Genomic DNA, 14,730 nt, shown 5'->3' on the forward strand with positions numbered 1-14,730 from the left:
TGATTGGTTTGAGATGGGTGGGAGGTCAAGAGCAGGGAAAAGCAAGTCACTTTCACTTCTAGTCTCCTCTTCTATGCCTACCTGCCGTTCACTCACTCTGTCTTTGTTTCATTCTCTCCTTCCTCAACACCCCATCTCACTCACTGGCTCTATCATTTGTGCTCTTTCCCCTTGCTCTTCATTTCATAGTGGAAACATCTCTTGAATGGATCATTAGAAAATGAGGTTACATAAAATTAAAAATCTACTTATTGGAAACCAAAAATATCACAAGACTGAATATTAGCCATTTCTTCAATAAAAGGGATTTTTTAGGCACCCCCCAAAAAACAAATAAAACACCACTAGTGCTAGAAGAATATTATACGAGCTTGAAGACAGAATTGGGCAAATTCATTTGCAGTTGAAACTGAAGTTTGGTACTTATTCAGATATTATATGCACTGCCAATTTTTTGCTGAGATTCTGAAGGAACGCAGAGACAAAATGGACTTAAAGTTTTGTCAGAAGTGGGATTCGAACCCACGCCTCCAGGAGAGACTGCGGCCTTAACGCAGCGCCTTAGACCACTCGGCCATCCTGACCACATGTTGCTTGTCCATCTACATAGTGAGAAAGATAGTGTGAACAAAAAAAACACACATCTTAGGCCATAAGTGGCTATAGCAAGAAAAAAACTCACTGCACTTTTCCAAAAAGACAACCATATAAGCCCATGTGAGGGAAATGATCTGATTTTCTCCCTCAAGAAAAAAGAAGATTAAACACAGGTTTGTCAGAAGTGGGATTTGAACCCACGCCTCCAGAAGAGACTGCGACCTGAACGCAGTGCCTTAGACCACTCGGCCATCCTGACTTGCATTTGCAGCACCTTCCACAAGCCAGACAGCCATGCAAGTTTGGTACCGAAAAGGCATGCCCTCAATTTATTTATCCCATTATAAGCATTTCCAACAGATCTTTGACAATCCATACAGAGCAGTACCTATGAAGAACTCTTTAGACCTTTAAAGCGTACAAAGAGAAAGTGCTATTCACCAGCCACTTGAACGGCCCAAAGCTGCTTTGAAATTGAGTCAACAGCCACATCTTGGCTGACTAAAGCAAATTCAACAAGGGAGCTCAATGTCACAACATAGGGTGGAATACGCAAATCTAAGCAGCCCCTGATCACAGCCCTGAGGACATTGCTGTAAGTGTGCTGGAGTCCAGCTGTCTACCAGGTGCTTGGCATTCTTCCAAATTTGTATTGCCTGTCTGGCCAGGGAATACAAGAGAATGACTCTTCTAGATGAGCTCTTACATGGGTCATAAGCTCATTTGGTAAGGATTGCACTTTATCAGCAAGACTTTGTACAACAGAAATATATGAGAAACCCAAGCTCTCTTGACTAGACGAGGACAGAATAACGTCCCAGGTGAAGACGAACAGAAGCAACTTCCATCAGATGTTATCCTGATGAAGAAGATTATATCTCCAAAAGTCATTTCAGAAGTGGGATTCGAACCCACGCCTCCAGAGGAGACTGCGGCCTAAACACAGCGCCTTAGACCACTCGGCCATCCTGACAGTGAAGAGTCCTAAGAAATGTATAAAAGTCACTCAGAAATTTCTGCGTCCATGCAAGCTTGAAATAATTTCAACCTTCAAACACAAGGTGCAACTTTTTGCACAGGACAATAAACACAGAAGATCACATATGAAAGCATTTCATTTCACAGGTATACTGTTTTTATGCTTTTAGAATAACTTATACCTCTCACCAGCTATTTAGGGTTCTGTATCCTACTCACAAAATTACCTTGCCTGCGACCTTTCTCTCTATACACAAACAACTACTGCTCAGGAAGTAGGAAGGCAGAAGGTGGGGCAGTTTATGCAAATTTATGCTGTCAATGTGCCTTACACATTCATGCAGAATTTCTAGATCCTTGCTGGAAACAAGAGAGCAGGCCTTGTTTCAGATCAACTGTCCCTAGCAAGGAACGTCCGAGCACATCCATTCTTTTGCTCTCTAGCCCCTGGCTTGGGACTCACCCTCACTGGCTGAGGAGTGAAGTTCTGCATACCAACGTTGCATAGAAGGTATGTTTGTGATTGGTTTGAGATGGGTGGGAGGTCAAGAGCAGGGAAAAGCAAGTCACCTTCACTTCTAGTCTCCTCTTCTATGCCTACCTGCCGTTCACTCACTCTGTCTTTGTTTCATTCTCTCCTTCCTCAACACCCCATCTCACTCACTGGCTCTATCATTTGTGCTCTTTCCCCTTGCTCTTCATTTCATAGTGGAAACATCTCTTGAATGGATCATTAGAAAATGAGGTTACATAAAATTAAAAATCTACTTATTGGAAACCAAAAATATCACAAGACTGAATGTAAGCCATTTCTTCAATAAAAGGGATTTTTTAGGCACCCCCCAAAAAACACATAAAACACCACTAGTGCTAGAAGAATATTATACGAGCTTGAAGACAGAATTGGGCAAATTCATTTGCAGTTGAAACTGAAGTTTGGTACTTATTCAGATATTATATGCACTGCCAATTTTTGGCTGAGATTCTGAAGGAACGCAGAGACAAAATGGACTTAAAGTTTTGTCAGAAGTGGGATTCGAACCCACGCCTCCAGGAGAGACTGCGGCCTTAACGCAGCGCCTTAGACCACTCGGCCATCCTGACCACATGTTGCTTGTTCATCTACATAGTGAGAAAGATAGTGTGAACAAAAAAAACACACATCTTAGGCCATGAGTGGCTATAGCAAGAAAAAAACTCACTGCACTTTTCCAAAAAGACAACCATATAAGCCCATGTGAGGGAAATGATCTGATTTTCTCCCTCAAAAAAAAAGAAGATTAAACACAGGTTTGTCAGAAGTGGGATTTGAACCCACGCCTCCAGAAGAGACTGCGACCTGAACGCAGCACCTTAGACCACTCGGCCATCCTCACTTGCATTTGCAGTACCTTCCACAAGCCAGACAGCCATGCAAGTGGGGTACCGAAAAGGCATGCCCTCAATTTATTTATCCCATTAAAAGCATTTCCAACAGATCTTTGAACAATCCATACAGAGCAGTACCTATGAAGAACTCTTTAGACCTTTAATGAGTACAAAGAGAAAGTGCTATTCACCAGCCACTTGAACGGCCCAAAGCTGCTTTGAAATTGAGTCAATAGCCACATCTTGGCTGACTAAAGCAAATTCAACAAGGGATCTCAATGTCACAACATAGGGTGGAATTCGCAAATTTAAGCAGCCCCTGATCACTGCCCTGAGGAAATTGCTGTAAGTGTGCTGGAGTCCAGCTGTCTACCTTGTGCTTGGCATTCTTCCAAATTTGTATGGCCTGTCTGGCCAGGGAATACAAGAGAATGACTCTTCTAGATGAGCTCTTACATGGGTCATAAGCTCATTTGGTAAGGATTGCACTTTATCAGCAAGACTTTGTACAACAGAAATATATGAGAAACCCAAGCTCTCTTGACTAGACGAGGACAGAATAACGTCCCAGGTGAAGACGAACAGAAGCAACTTCCATCAGATGTTATCCTGATGAAGAAGATTATATCTCCAAAAGTCATTTCAGAAGTGGGATTCGAACCCACGCCTCCAGAGAAGACTGCGGCCTAAACACAGCGCCTTAGACCACTCGGCCATCCTGACAGTGAAGAGTCCTAAGAAATGTATAAAAGTCACTCAGAAATTTCTGCGTCCATGCAAGCTTGAAATAATTTCAACCTTCAAACACAAGGTGCAACTTTTTGCACAGGACAATAAACACAGAAGATCACATATGAAAGCATTTCATTTCACAGGTGTACTGTTTTTATGCTTTTAGAATAACTTATACCTCTCACCAGCTATTTAGGGTTCTGTATCCTACTCACAAAATTACCTTGCCTGCGACCTTTCTCTCTATACACAAACAACTACTGCTCAGGAAGTAGGAAGGCAGAAGGTGGGGCAGTTTATGCAAATTTATGCTGTCAATGTGCCTTGCACATTCATGCAGAATTTCTAGATCCTTGCTGGAAACAAGAGAGCAGGCCTTGTTTCAGATCAACTGTCCCTAGCAAGGAACGTCTGAGCACATCCATTCTTTTGCTCTCTAGCCCCTGGCTTGGGACTCACCCTCACTGGCTGAGGAGTGAAGTTCTGCATACCAACGTTGCATAGAAGGTATGTTTGTGATTGGTTTGAGATGGGTGGGAGGTCAAGAGCAGGGAAAAGCAAGTCACTTTCACTTCTAGTCTCCTCTTCTATGCCTACCTGCCGTTCACTCACTCTGTCTTTGTTTCATTTTCTCCTTCCTCAACACCCCATCTCACTCACTCGCTCTATCATTTTTGCTCTTTCCCCTTGCTCTTCATTTCATAGTGGAAACATCTCTTGAATGGATCATTAGAAAATGTGGTTACATAAAATTAAAAATCTACTTATTGGAAACCAAAAATATCACAAGACTGAATGTAAGCCATTTCTTCAATAAAAGGGATTTTTTAGGCACCCCCCAAAAAACACATAAAACACCACTAGTGCTAGAAGAATATTATAAGAGCTTGAAGACAGAATTGGGCAAATTCATTTGCAGTTGAAACTGAAGTTTGGTACTTATTCAGATATTTTATGCACTGCCAATTTTTAGCTGAGATTCTGAAGGAACGCAGAGACAAAATGGACTTAAAGTTTTGTCAGAAGTGGGATTCGAACCCATGCCTCCAGGAGAGACTGCGGCCTTAACGCAGCGGCTTAGACCACTCGGCCATCCTGACCACATGTTGCTTGTCCATCTACATAGTGAGAAAGATAGTGTGAACAAAAAAAACACACATCTTAGGCCATAAGTGGCTATAGCAAGAAAAAAACTCACTGCACTTTTCCAAAAAGACAACCATATAAGCCCATGTGAGGGAAATGATCTGATTTTCTCCCTCAAGAAAAAAGAAGATTAAACACAGGTTTGTCAGAAGTGGGATTTGAACCCACGCCTCCAGAAGAGACTGCGACCTGAACGCAGCGCCTTAGACCACTCGGCCATCCTGACTTGCATTTGCAGCACCTTCCACAAGCCAGACAGCCATGCAAGTTTGGTACCGAAAAGGCATGCCCTCAATTTATTTATCCCATTATAAGCATTTCCAACAGATCTTTGAACAATCCATACAGAGCAGTACCTATGAAGAACTTTTTAGACCTTTAAAGCGTACAAAGAGAAAGTGCTATTCACCAGCCACTTGAACGGCCCAAAGCTGCTTTGAAATTGAGTCAACAGCCACATCTTGGCTGACTAAAGCAAATTCAACAAGGGAGCTCAATGTCACAACATAGGGTGGAATACGCAAATCTAAGCAGCCCCTGATCACAGCCCTGAGGACATTGCTGTAAGTGTGCTGGAGTCCAGCTGTCTACCAGGTGCTGCTTGGCATTCTTCCAAATTTGTATGGCCTGTCTGGCCAGGGAATACAAGAGCATGACTCTTCTAGATGAGCTCTTACATGGGTCCTAAGCTCATTTGGTAAGGATTGCACTTTATCAGCAAGACTTTGTACAACAGAAATATATGAGAAACCCAAGCTCTCTTGACTAGACGAGGACGGAATAACGTCCCAGGTGAAGACGAACAGATGCAACTTCCATCAGATGTTATCCTGATGAAGAAGATTATATCTCCAAAAGTCATTTCAGAAGTGGGATTCGAACCCACGCCTCCAGAGGAGACTGCAGCCTAAACACAGCGCCTTAGACCACTCGGCCATCCTGACAGTGAAGAGTCCTAAGAAATGTATAAAAGTCACTCATAAATTTCTGCGTCCATGCAAGCTTGAAATAATTTCAACCTTCAAACACAAGGTGCAACTTTTTGCACAGGACAATATACACAGAAGATCACATATGAAAGCATTTCATTTCACAGGTGTACTGTTTTTATGCTTTTAGAATAACTTATAACTCTCACCAGCTATTTAGGGTTCTGTATCCTACTCACAAAATTATCTTGCCTGCGACCTCTCTCTTTATACACAAACAACTACTGCTCAGGAAGTAGGAAGGCAGAAGGTGGGGCAGTTTATGCAAATTTATGCTGTCAATGTGCCTTGCAGATTCATGCAGAATTTCTAGATCCTTGCTGGAAACAAGAGAGCAGGCCTTGTTTCAGATCAACTGTCCCTAGCAAGGAACGTCTGAGCACATCCATTCTTTTGCTCTCTGGCCCCTGGCTTGGGACTCACCCTCACTGGCTGAGGAGTGAAGTTCTGCATACCAACGTTGCATAGAAGGTATGTTTGTGATTGGTTTGAGATGGGTGTGAGGTCAAGAGCAGGGAAAAGCAAGTCACCTTCACTTCTAGTCTCCTCTTCTATGCCTACCTGCCGTTCTCTCACTCTGTCTTTGTTTCATTCTCTCCTTTCTCAACACCCCATCTCACTCACTGGCTCTATCATTTGTGCTCTTTCCCCTTGCTCTTCATTTCATAGTGGAAACATCTCTTGAATGGATCATTAGAAAATGAGGTTACATAAAATTAAAAATCTACTTATTGGAAACCAAAAATATCACAAAACTGAATGAAAGCCATTTCTTCAATAAAAGGGATTTTTTAGGCACCCCCCAAAAAACACATAAAACACCACTAGTGCTAGAAGAATATTATACGAGCTTGAGGACAGAATTGGGCAAATTCATTTGCAGTTGAAACTGAAGTTTGGTATTTATTCAGATATTATATGCACTGCCAATTTTTAGCTGAGATTCTGAAGGAACGCAGAGACAAAATGGACTTAAAGTTTTGTCAGAAGTGGGATTTGAACCCACGCCTCCAGGAGAGACTGCGGCCTTAACGCAGCGCCTTAGACCACTCAGCCATCATGACCACATGTTGCTTGTTCATCTACATAGTGAGAAAGATAGTGTGAACAAAAAAAACACACATCTTAGGCCATGAGTGGCTATAGCAAGAAAAAAACTCACTGCAGTTTTCCAAAAAGACAACCATATAAGCCCATGTGAGGGAAATGATCTGATTTTCTCCCTCAAGAAAAAAGAAGATTAAACACAGGTTTGTCAGAAGTGGGATTTGAACCCACGCCTCCAGAAGAGACTGCGACCTGACCGCAGCGCCTTAGACCACTCGGCCATCCTGACTTGCGTTTGCAGCACCTTCCACAAGCCAGACAGCCATGCAAGTGGGGTACCGAAAAGGCATGCCCTCAATTTATTTATCCCATTATAAGCATTTCCAACAGATCTTTGAACAATCCATACAGAGCAGTACCTATGAAGAACTCTTTAGACCTTTAATGAGTACAAAGAGAAAGTGCTATTCACCAGCCACTTGAACGGCCCAAAGCTGCTTTGAAATTGAGTCAATAGCCACATCTTGGCTGACTAAAGCAAATTCAACAAGGGATCTCAATGTCACAACATAGGGTGGAATTCGCAAATCTAAGCAGCCCCTGATCACTGCCCTGAGGAAATTGCTGTAAGTGTGCTGGAGTCCAGCTGTCTACCAGGTGCTTGGCATTCTTCCAAATTTGTATGGCCTGTCTGGCCAGGGAATACAAGAGAATGACTCTTCTAGATGAGCTCTTACATGGGTCATAAGCTCATTTGGTAAGGATTGCACTTTATCAGCAAGACTTTGTACAACAGAAATATATGAGAAACCCAAGCTCTCTTGACTAGACGAGGACAGAATAACGTCCCAGGTGAAGACGAACAGAAGCAACTTCCATCAGATGTTATCCTGATGAAGAAGATTATATCTCCAAAAGTCATTTCAGAAGTGGGATTCGAACCCATGCCTCCAGAGGAGACTGCGGCCTAAACACAGCGCCTTAGACCACTCGGCCATCCTGACAGTGAAGAGTCCTAAGAAATGTATAAAAGTCACTCAGAAATTTCTGCGTCCATGCAAGCTTGAAATAATTTCAACCTTCAAACACAAGGTGCAACTTTTTGCACAGGACAATAAACACAGAAGATCACATATGAAAGCATTTCATTTCACAGGTGTACTGTTTTTATGCTTTTAGAATAACTTATACCTCTCACCAGCTTTTTAGGGTTCTGTATCCTACTCACAAAATTACCTTGCCTGCGACCTTTCTCTCTATACACAAACAACTACTGCTCAGGAAGTAGGAAGGCAGAAGGTGGGGTAGTTTATGCAAATTTATGCTGTCAATGTGCCTTGCACATTCATGCAGAATTTCTAGATCCTTGCTGGAAACAAGAGAGCAGGCCTTGTTTCAGATCAACTGTCCCTAGCAAGGAACGTCTGAGCACATCCATTCTTTTGCTCTCTAGCCCCTGGCTTGGGACTCACCCTCACTGGCAGAGGAGTGAAGTTCTGCATACCAACGTTGCATAGAAGGTATGTTTGTGATTGGTTTGAGATGGGTGGGAGGTCAAGAGCAGGGAAAAGCAAGTCACTTTCACTTCTAGTCTCCTCTTCTATGCCTACCTGCCGTTCACTCACTCTGTCTTTGTTTCATTCTCTCCTTCCTCAACAGCCCATCTCACTCACTCGCTCTATCATTTGTGCTCTTTCCCCTTGCTCTTCATTTCATAGTGGAAACATCTCTTGAATGGATCATTAGAAAATGAGGTTACATAAAATTAAAAATCTACTTATTGGAAACCAAACATATCACAAGACTGAATGGAAGCCATTTCTTCAATAAAAGGGATTTTTTAGGCACCCCCCAAAAAACACATAAAACACCACTAGTGCTAGAAGAATAATATAAGAGCTTGAAGACAGAATTGGGCAAATTCATTTGCAGTTGAAACTGAAGTTTGGTACTTATTCAGATATTTTATGCACTGCCAATTTTTAGCTGAGATTCTGAAGGAACGCAGAGACAAAATGGACTTAAAGTTTTGTCAGAAGTGGGATTCGAACCCACGCCTCCAGGAGAGACTGCGGCCTTAACACAACGCCTTAGACCACTCGGCCATCCTGACCACATGTTGCTTGTTCATCTACATAGCGAGAAAGATAGTGTGAACAAAAAAAACACACATCTTAGGCCATAAGTGGCTATAGAAAGAAAAAAACTCACTGCACTTTTCCAAAAAGACAACCATATAAGCCCATGTGAGGGAAATGATCTGATTTTCTCCCTCAAGAAAAAACAAGATTAAACACAGGTTTGTCAGAAGTGGGATTTGAACCCACGCCTCCAGAAGAGACTGCGACCTGAATGCAGCGCCTTGGACCACTCGGCCATCTTGACTTGCATTTCCAGCACCTTCCACAAGCCAGACAGCCATGCAAGTTTGGTACCAAAAAGGCATGCCCTCAATTTATTTATCCCATTATAAGCATTTCCAACAGATCTTTGAACAATCCATACAGAGCAGTACCTATGAAGAACTCTTTAGACCTTTAAAGCGTACAAAGAGAAAGTGCTATTCACCAGCCACTTGAACGGCCCAAAGCTGCTTTGAAATTGAGTCAACAGCCACATCTTGGCTGACTAAAGCAAATTCAACAAGGGAGCTCAATGTCACAACATAGGGTGGAATACGCAAATCTAAGCAGCCCCTGATCACAGCCCTGAGGACATTGCTGTAAGTGTGTTGGAGTACAGCTGTCTACCAGGTGCTTGGCATTCTTCCAAATTTGCATGGCCTGTCTGGCCAGGGAATACAAGAGCATGACTCTTCTAGATGAGCTCTTACATGGGTCCTAAGCTCATTTGGTAAGGATTGCACTTTATCAGCAAGACTTTGTACAACAGAAATATATGAGAAACCCAAGCTCTCTTGACTAGACGAGGACGGAATAACGTCCCAGGTGAAGACGAACAGATGCAACTTCCATCAGATGTTATCCTGATGAAGAAGATTATATCTCCAAAAGTCATTTCAGAAGTGGGATTCGAACCCACGCCTCCAGAGGAGACTGCAGCCTAAACACAGCACCTTAGACCACTCGGCCATCCTGACAGTGAAGAGTCCTAAGAAATGTATAAAAGTCACTCATAAATTTCTGCGTCCATGCAAGCTTGAAATAATTTCAACCTTCAAACACAAGGTGCAACTTTTTGCACAGGACAATAAACACAGAAGATCACATATGAAAGCATTTCATTTCACAGGTGTACTGTTTTTATGCTTTTAGAATAACTTATAACTCTCACCAGCTATTTAGGGTTCTGTATCCTACTCACAAAATTATCTTGCCTGCGACCTCTCTCTTTATACACAAACAACTACTGCTCAGGAAGTAGGAAGGCAGAAGGTGGGGCAGTTTATGCAAATTTATGCTGTCAATGTGCCTTGCAGATTCATGCAGAATTTCTAGATCCTTGCTGGAAACAAGAGAGCAGGCCTTGTTTCAGATCAACTGTCCCTAGCAAGGAACGTCTGAGCACATCCATTCTTTTGCTCTCTAGCCCCTGGCTTGGGACTCACCCTCACTGGCTGAGGAGTGAAGTTCTGCATACCAACGTTGCATAGAAGGTATGTTTGTGATTGGTTTGAGATGCGTGTGAGGTCAAGAGCAGGGAAAAGCAAGTCACCTTCACTTCTAGTCTCCTCTTCTATGCCTACCTGCCGTTCTCTCACTCTGTCTTTGTTTCATTCTCTCCTTCCTCAACACCCCATCTCACTCACTGGCTCTATCATTTGTGCTCTTTCCCCTTGCTCTTCATTTCATAGTGGAAACATCTCTTGAATGGATCATTAGAAAATGAGGTTACATAAAATTAAAAATCTACTTATTGGAAACCAAAAATATCACAAAACTGAATGTAAGCCATTTCTTCAATAAAAGGGATTTTTTAGGCACCCCCCAAAAAACACATAAAACACCACTAGTGCTAGAAGAATATTATACGAGCTTGAGGACAGAATTGGGCAAATTCATTTGCAGTTGAAACTGAAGTTTGGTACTTATTCAGATATTATATGCACTGCCAATTTTTAGCTGAGATTCTGAAGGAACGCAGAGACAAAATGGACTTAAAGTTTTGTCAGAAGTGGGATTCGAACCCACGCCTCTAGGAGAGACTGCGGCCTTAACGCAGCGCCTTAGACCACTCGGCCATCATGACCACATGTTGCTTGTTCATCTACATAGTGAGAAAGTTAGTGTGAACAAAAAAAACACACATCTTAGGCCATGAGTGGCTATAGCAAGAAAAAAACTCACTGCACTTTTCCAAAAAGACAACCATATAAGCCCATGTGAGGGAAATGATCTGATTTTCTCCCTCAAGAAAAAAGAAGATTAAACACAGGTTTGTCAGAAGTGGGATTTGAACCCACGCCTCCAGAAGAGACTGCGACCTGACCGCAGCGCCTTAGACCACTCGGCCATCCTGCCTTGCATTTGCAGCACCTTCCACAAGCCAGACAGCCATGCAAGTGGGGTACCGAAAAGGCATGCCCTCAATTTATTTATCCCATTATAAGCATTTCCAACAGATCTTTGAACAATCCATACAGAGCAGTACCTATGAAGAACTCTTTAGACCTTTAATGAGTACAAAGAGAAAGTGCTATTCACCAGCCACTTGAACGGCCCAAAGCTGCTTTGAAATTGAGTCAATAGCCACATCTTGGCTGACTAAAGCAAATTCAACAAGGGATCTCAATGTCACAACATAGGGTGGAATTCGCAAATCTAAGCAGCCCCTGATCACTGCCCTGAGGAAATTGCTGTAAGTGTGCTGGAGTCCAGCTGTCTACCAGGTGCTTGGCATTCTTCCAAATTTGTATTGCCTGTCTGGCCAGGGAATACAAGAGAATGACTCTTCTAGATGAGCTCTTACATGGGTCATAAGCTCATTTGGTAAGGATTGCACTTTATCAGCAAGACTTTGTACAACAGAAATATATGAGAAACCCAAGCTCTCTTGACTAGACGAGGACAGAATAACGTCCCAGGTGAAGACGAACAGAAGCAACTTCCATCAGATGTTATCCTGATGAAGAAGATTATATCTCCAAAAGTCATTTCAGAAGTGGGATTCGAACCCACGCCTCCAGAGGAGACTGCGGCCTAAACACAGCGCCTTAGACCACTCGGCCATCCTGACAGTTAAGAGTCCTAAGAAATGTATAAAAGTCACTCAGAAATTTCTGCGTCCATGCAAGCTTGAAATAATTTCAACCTTCAAACACAAGGTGCAACTTTTTGCACAGGACAATAAACACAGAAGATCACATATGAAAGCATTTCATTTCACAGGTGTACTGTTTTTATGCTTTTAGAATAACTTATACCTCTCACCAGCTATTTAGGGTTCTGTATCCTACTCACAAAATTACCTTGCCTGCGACCTTTCTCTCTATACACAAACAACTACTGCTCAGGAAGGAGGAAGGCAGAAGGTGGGGCAGTTTATGCAAATTTATGCTGTCAATGTGCCTTGCACATTCATGCAGAATTTCTAGATCCTTGCTGGAAACAAGAGAGCAGGCCTTGTTTCAGATCAACTGTCCCTAGCAAGGAACGTCTGAGCACATCCATTCTTTTGCTCTCTAGCCCCTGGCTTGGGACTCACCCTCACTGGCTGAGGAGTGAAGTTCTGCATACCAACGTTGCATAGAAGGTATGTTTGTGATTGGTTTGAGATGGGTGGGAGGTCAAGAGCAGGGAAAAGCAAGTCACTTTCACTTCTAGTCTCCTCTTCTATGCCTACCTGCCGTTCACTCACTCTGTCTTTGTTTCATTCTCTCCTTCCTCAACACCCCATCTCACTCACTCGCTCTATCATTTGTGCTCTTTCCCCTTGCTCTTCATTTCATAGTGGAAACATCTCTTGAATGGATCATTAGAAAATGAGGTTACATAAAATTAAAAATCTACTTATTGGAAACCAAAAATATCACAAGACTGAATGTAAGCCATTTCTTCAATAAAAGGGATTTTTTAGGCACCCCCCAAAAAACACATAAAACACCACTAGTGCTAGAAGAATAATATAAGAGCTTGAAGACAGAATTGGGCAAATTCATTTGCAGTTGAAACTGAAGTTTGGTACTTATTCAGATATTTTATGCACTGCCAATTTTTAGCTGAGATTCTGAAGGAACGCAGAGACAAAATGGACTTAAAGTTTTGTCAGAAGTGGGATTCGAACCCACGCCTCCAGGAGAGACTGCAGCCTTAACACAGCGCCTTAGACCACTCGGCCATCCTGACCACATGTTGCTTGTCCATCTACATAGTGAGAAAGATAGTGTGAAAAAAAAAACACACATCTTAGGCCATAAGTGGCTATAGCAGGAAAAAAACTCACTGCACTTTTCCAAAAAGACAACCATATAAGCCCATGTGAGGGAAATGATCTGATTTTCTCCCTCAAGAAAAAAGAAGATTAAACACAGGTTTGTCAGAAGTGGGATTTGAACCCACGCCTCCAGAAGAGACTGCGACCTGAACGCAGCGCCTTAGACCACTCGGCCATCCTGACTTGCATTTGCAGCACCTTCCACAAGCCAGACAGCCATGCAAGTTTGCTACCGAAAAGGCATGCCCTCAATTTATTTATCCCATTATAAGCATTTCCAACAGATCTTTGAACAATCCATACAGAGCAGTACCTATGAAGAACTCTTTAGACCTTTAAAGCGTACAAAGAGAAAGTGCTATTCACCAGCCACTTGAACGGCCCAAAGCTGCTTTTAAATTGAGTCAACAGTCACATTTTGGCTGACTAAAGCAAATTTAACAAGGGAGCTCAATGTCACAACATAGGGTGGAATACGCAAATCTAAGCAGCCCCTGATCACAGCCCTGAGGACATTGCTGTAAGTGTGCTGGAGTACAGCTGTCTACCAGGTGCTTGGCATTCTTCCACATTTGCATGGCCTGTCTGGCCAGGGAATACAAGAGCATGACTCTTCTAGATGAGCTCTTACATGGGTCCTAAGCTCATTTGGTAAGGATTGCACTTTATCAGCAAGACTTTGTACAACAGAAATATATGAGAAACCCAAGCTCTCTTGACTAGACGAGGACAGAATAACGTCCCAGGTGAAGACGAACAGATGCAACTTCCATCAGATGTTATCCTGATGAAGAAGATTATATCTCCAAAAGTCATTTCAGAAGTGGGATTCGAACCACGCCTCCAGAGAAGACTGCAGCCTAAACACAGCGCCTTAGACCACTCGGCCATCCTGACAGTGAAGAGTCCTAAGAAATGTATAAAAGTCACTCAGAAATTTCTGCGTCCATGCAAGCTTGAAATAATTTCAACCTTCAAACACAAGGTGCAACTTTTTGCACAGGACAATAAACACAGAAGATCACATATGAAAGCATTTCATTTCACAGGTGTACTGTTTTTATGCTTTTAGAATAACTTATACCTCTCACCAGCTATATAGGGTTCTGTATCCTACTCACAAAATTATCTTGCCTGCGACCTCTCTCTTTATACACAAACAACTACTGCTCAGGAAGTAGGAAGGCAGAAGGTGGGCCACTTTATGCAAATTTATGCTGTCAATGTGCCTTGCAGATTCATGCAGAATTTCTAGATCCTTGCTGGAAACAAGAGAGCAGGCCTTGTTTCAGATCAACTGTCCCTAGCAAGGAACGTCTGAGCACATCAATTCTTTTGCTCTCTAGCCCCTGGCTTGGGACTCACCCTCACTGGCTGAGGAGTGAAGTTCTGCATACCAACGTTGCATAGAAGGTATGTTTGTGATTGGTTTGAGATGGGTGGGAGGTCAAGAGCAGGGAAAAGCAAGTCACCTTCACTT

The 14,730-nt window shown here is 42.7% G+C and overlaps 15 non-coding genes across 15 annotated transcripts; all 15 read right to left on the bottom strand.

Moving 5' to 3' along the window:
- Positions 1 to 501: 501 nt before the first annotated feature.
- TRNAL-AAG (transfer RNA leucine (anticodon AAG)) lies at positions 502 to 584 on the bottom strand. The gene has a single exon. It is a non-coding gene; the product is annotated as a tRNA-Leu (tRNA).
- A 189-nt stretch (positions 585 to 773) lies between these two features.
- Positions 774 to 856, bottom strand: TRNAL-CAG (transfer RNA leucine (anticodon CAG)). The gene has a single exon. It is a non-coding gene; the product is annotated as a tRNA-Leu (tRNA).
- Positions 857 to 1,487: 631 nt separating this feature from the next.
- TRNAL-UAG (transfer RNA leucine (anticodon UAG)) lies at positions 1,488 to 1,570 on the bottom strand. The gene has a single exon. It is a non-coding gene; the product is annotated as a tRNA-Leu (tRNA).
- Positions 1,571 to 2,596: 1,026 nt separating this feature from the next.
- Positions 2,597 to 2,679, bottom strand: TRNAL-AAG (transfer RNA leucine (anticodon AAG)). The gene has a single exon. It is a non-coding gene; the product is annotated as a tRNA-Leu (tRNA).
- Positions 2,680 to 3,583: 904 nt separating this feature from the next.
- TRNAL-UAG (transfer RNA leucine (anticodon UAG)) lies at positions 3,584 to 3,666 on the bottom strand. The gene has a single exon. It is a non-coding gene; the product is annotated as a tRNA-Leu (tRNA).
- A 1,298-nt stretch (positions 3,667 to 4,964) lies between these two features.
- Positions 4,965 to 5,047, bottom strand: TRNAL-CAG (transfer RNA leucine (anticodon CAG)). Its single transcript has one exon. It is a non-coding gene; the product is annotated as a tRNA-Leu (tRNA).
- Positions 5,048 to 5,682: 635 nt separating this feature from the next.
- Positions 5,683 to 5,765, bottom strand: TRNAL-UAG (transfer RNA leucine (anticodon UAG)). Its single transcript has one exon. It is a non-coding gene; the product is annotated as a tRNA-Leu (tRNA).
- Positions 5,766 to 7,063: 1,298 nt separating this feature from the next.
- Positions 7,064 to 7,146, bottom strand: TRNAL-CAG (transfer RNA leucine (anticodon CAG)). The gene has a single exon. It is a non-coding gene; the product is annotated as a tRNA-Leu (tRNA).
- Positions 7,147 to 7,778: 632 nt separating this feature from the next.
- TRNAL-UAG (transfer RNA leucine (anticodon UAG)) lies at positions 7,779 to 7,861 on the bottom strand. The gene has a single exon. It is a non-coding gene; the product is annotated as a tRNA-Leu (tRNA).
- Positions 7,862 to 8,887: 1,026 nt separating this feature from the next.
- On the bottom strand, positions 8,888 to 8,970 carry TRNAL-AAG (transfer RNA leucine (anticodon AAG)). Its single transcript has one exon. It is a non-coding gene; the product is annotated as a tRNA-Leu (tRNA).
- A 904-nt stretch (positions 8,971 to 9,874) lies between these two features.
- TRNAL-UAG (transfer RNA leucine (anticodon UAG)) lies at positions 9,875 to 9,957 on the bottom strand. The gene has a single exon. It is a non-coding gene; the product is annotated as a tRNA-Leu (tRNA).
- A 1,026-nt stretch (positions 9,958 to 10,983) lies between these two features.
- TRNAL-AAG (transfer RNA leucine (anticodon AAG)) lies at positions 10,984 to 11,066 on the bottom strand. The gene has a single exon. It is a non-coding gene; the product is annotated as a tRNA-Leu (tRNA).
- Positions 11,067 to 11,970: 904 nt separating this feature from the next.
- On the bottom strand, positions 11,971 to 12,053 carry TRNAL-UAG (transfer RNA leucine (anticodon UAG)). Its single transcript has one exon. It is a non-coding gene; the product is annotated as a tRNA-Leu (tRNA).
- A 1,026-nt stretch (positions 12,054 to 13,079) lies between these two features.
- On the bottom strand, positions 13,080 to 13,162 carry TRNAL-AAG (transfer RNA leucine (anticodon AAG)). The gene has a single exon. It is a non-coding gene; the product is annotated as a tRNA-Leu (tRNA).
- A 188-nt stretch (positions 13,163 to 13,350) lies between these two features.
- On the bottom strand, positions 13,351 to 13,433 carry TRNAL-CAG (transfer RNA leucine (anticodon CAG)). The gene has a single exon. It is a non-coding gene; the product is annotated as a tRNA-Leu (tRNA).
- Positions 13,434 to 14,730: the final 1,297 nt, after the last annotated feature.

This window comes from Lissotriton helveticus, chromosome 8, assembly GCF_964261635.1.
Source record: "Lissotriton helveticus chromosome 8, aLisHel1.1, whole genome shotgun sequence".
NCBI lineage: Eukaryota > Metazoa > Chordata > Amphibia > Caudata > Salamandridae > Lissotriton > Lissotriton helveticus.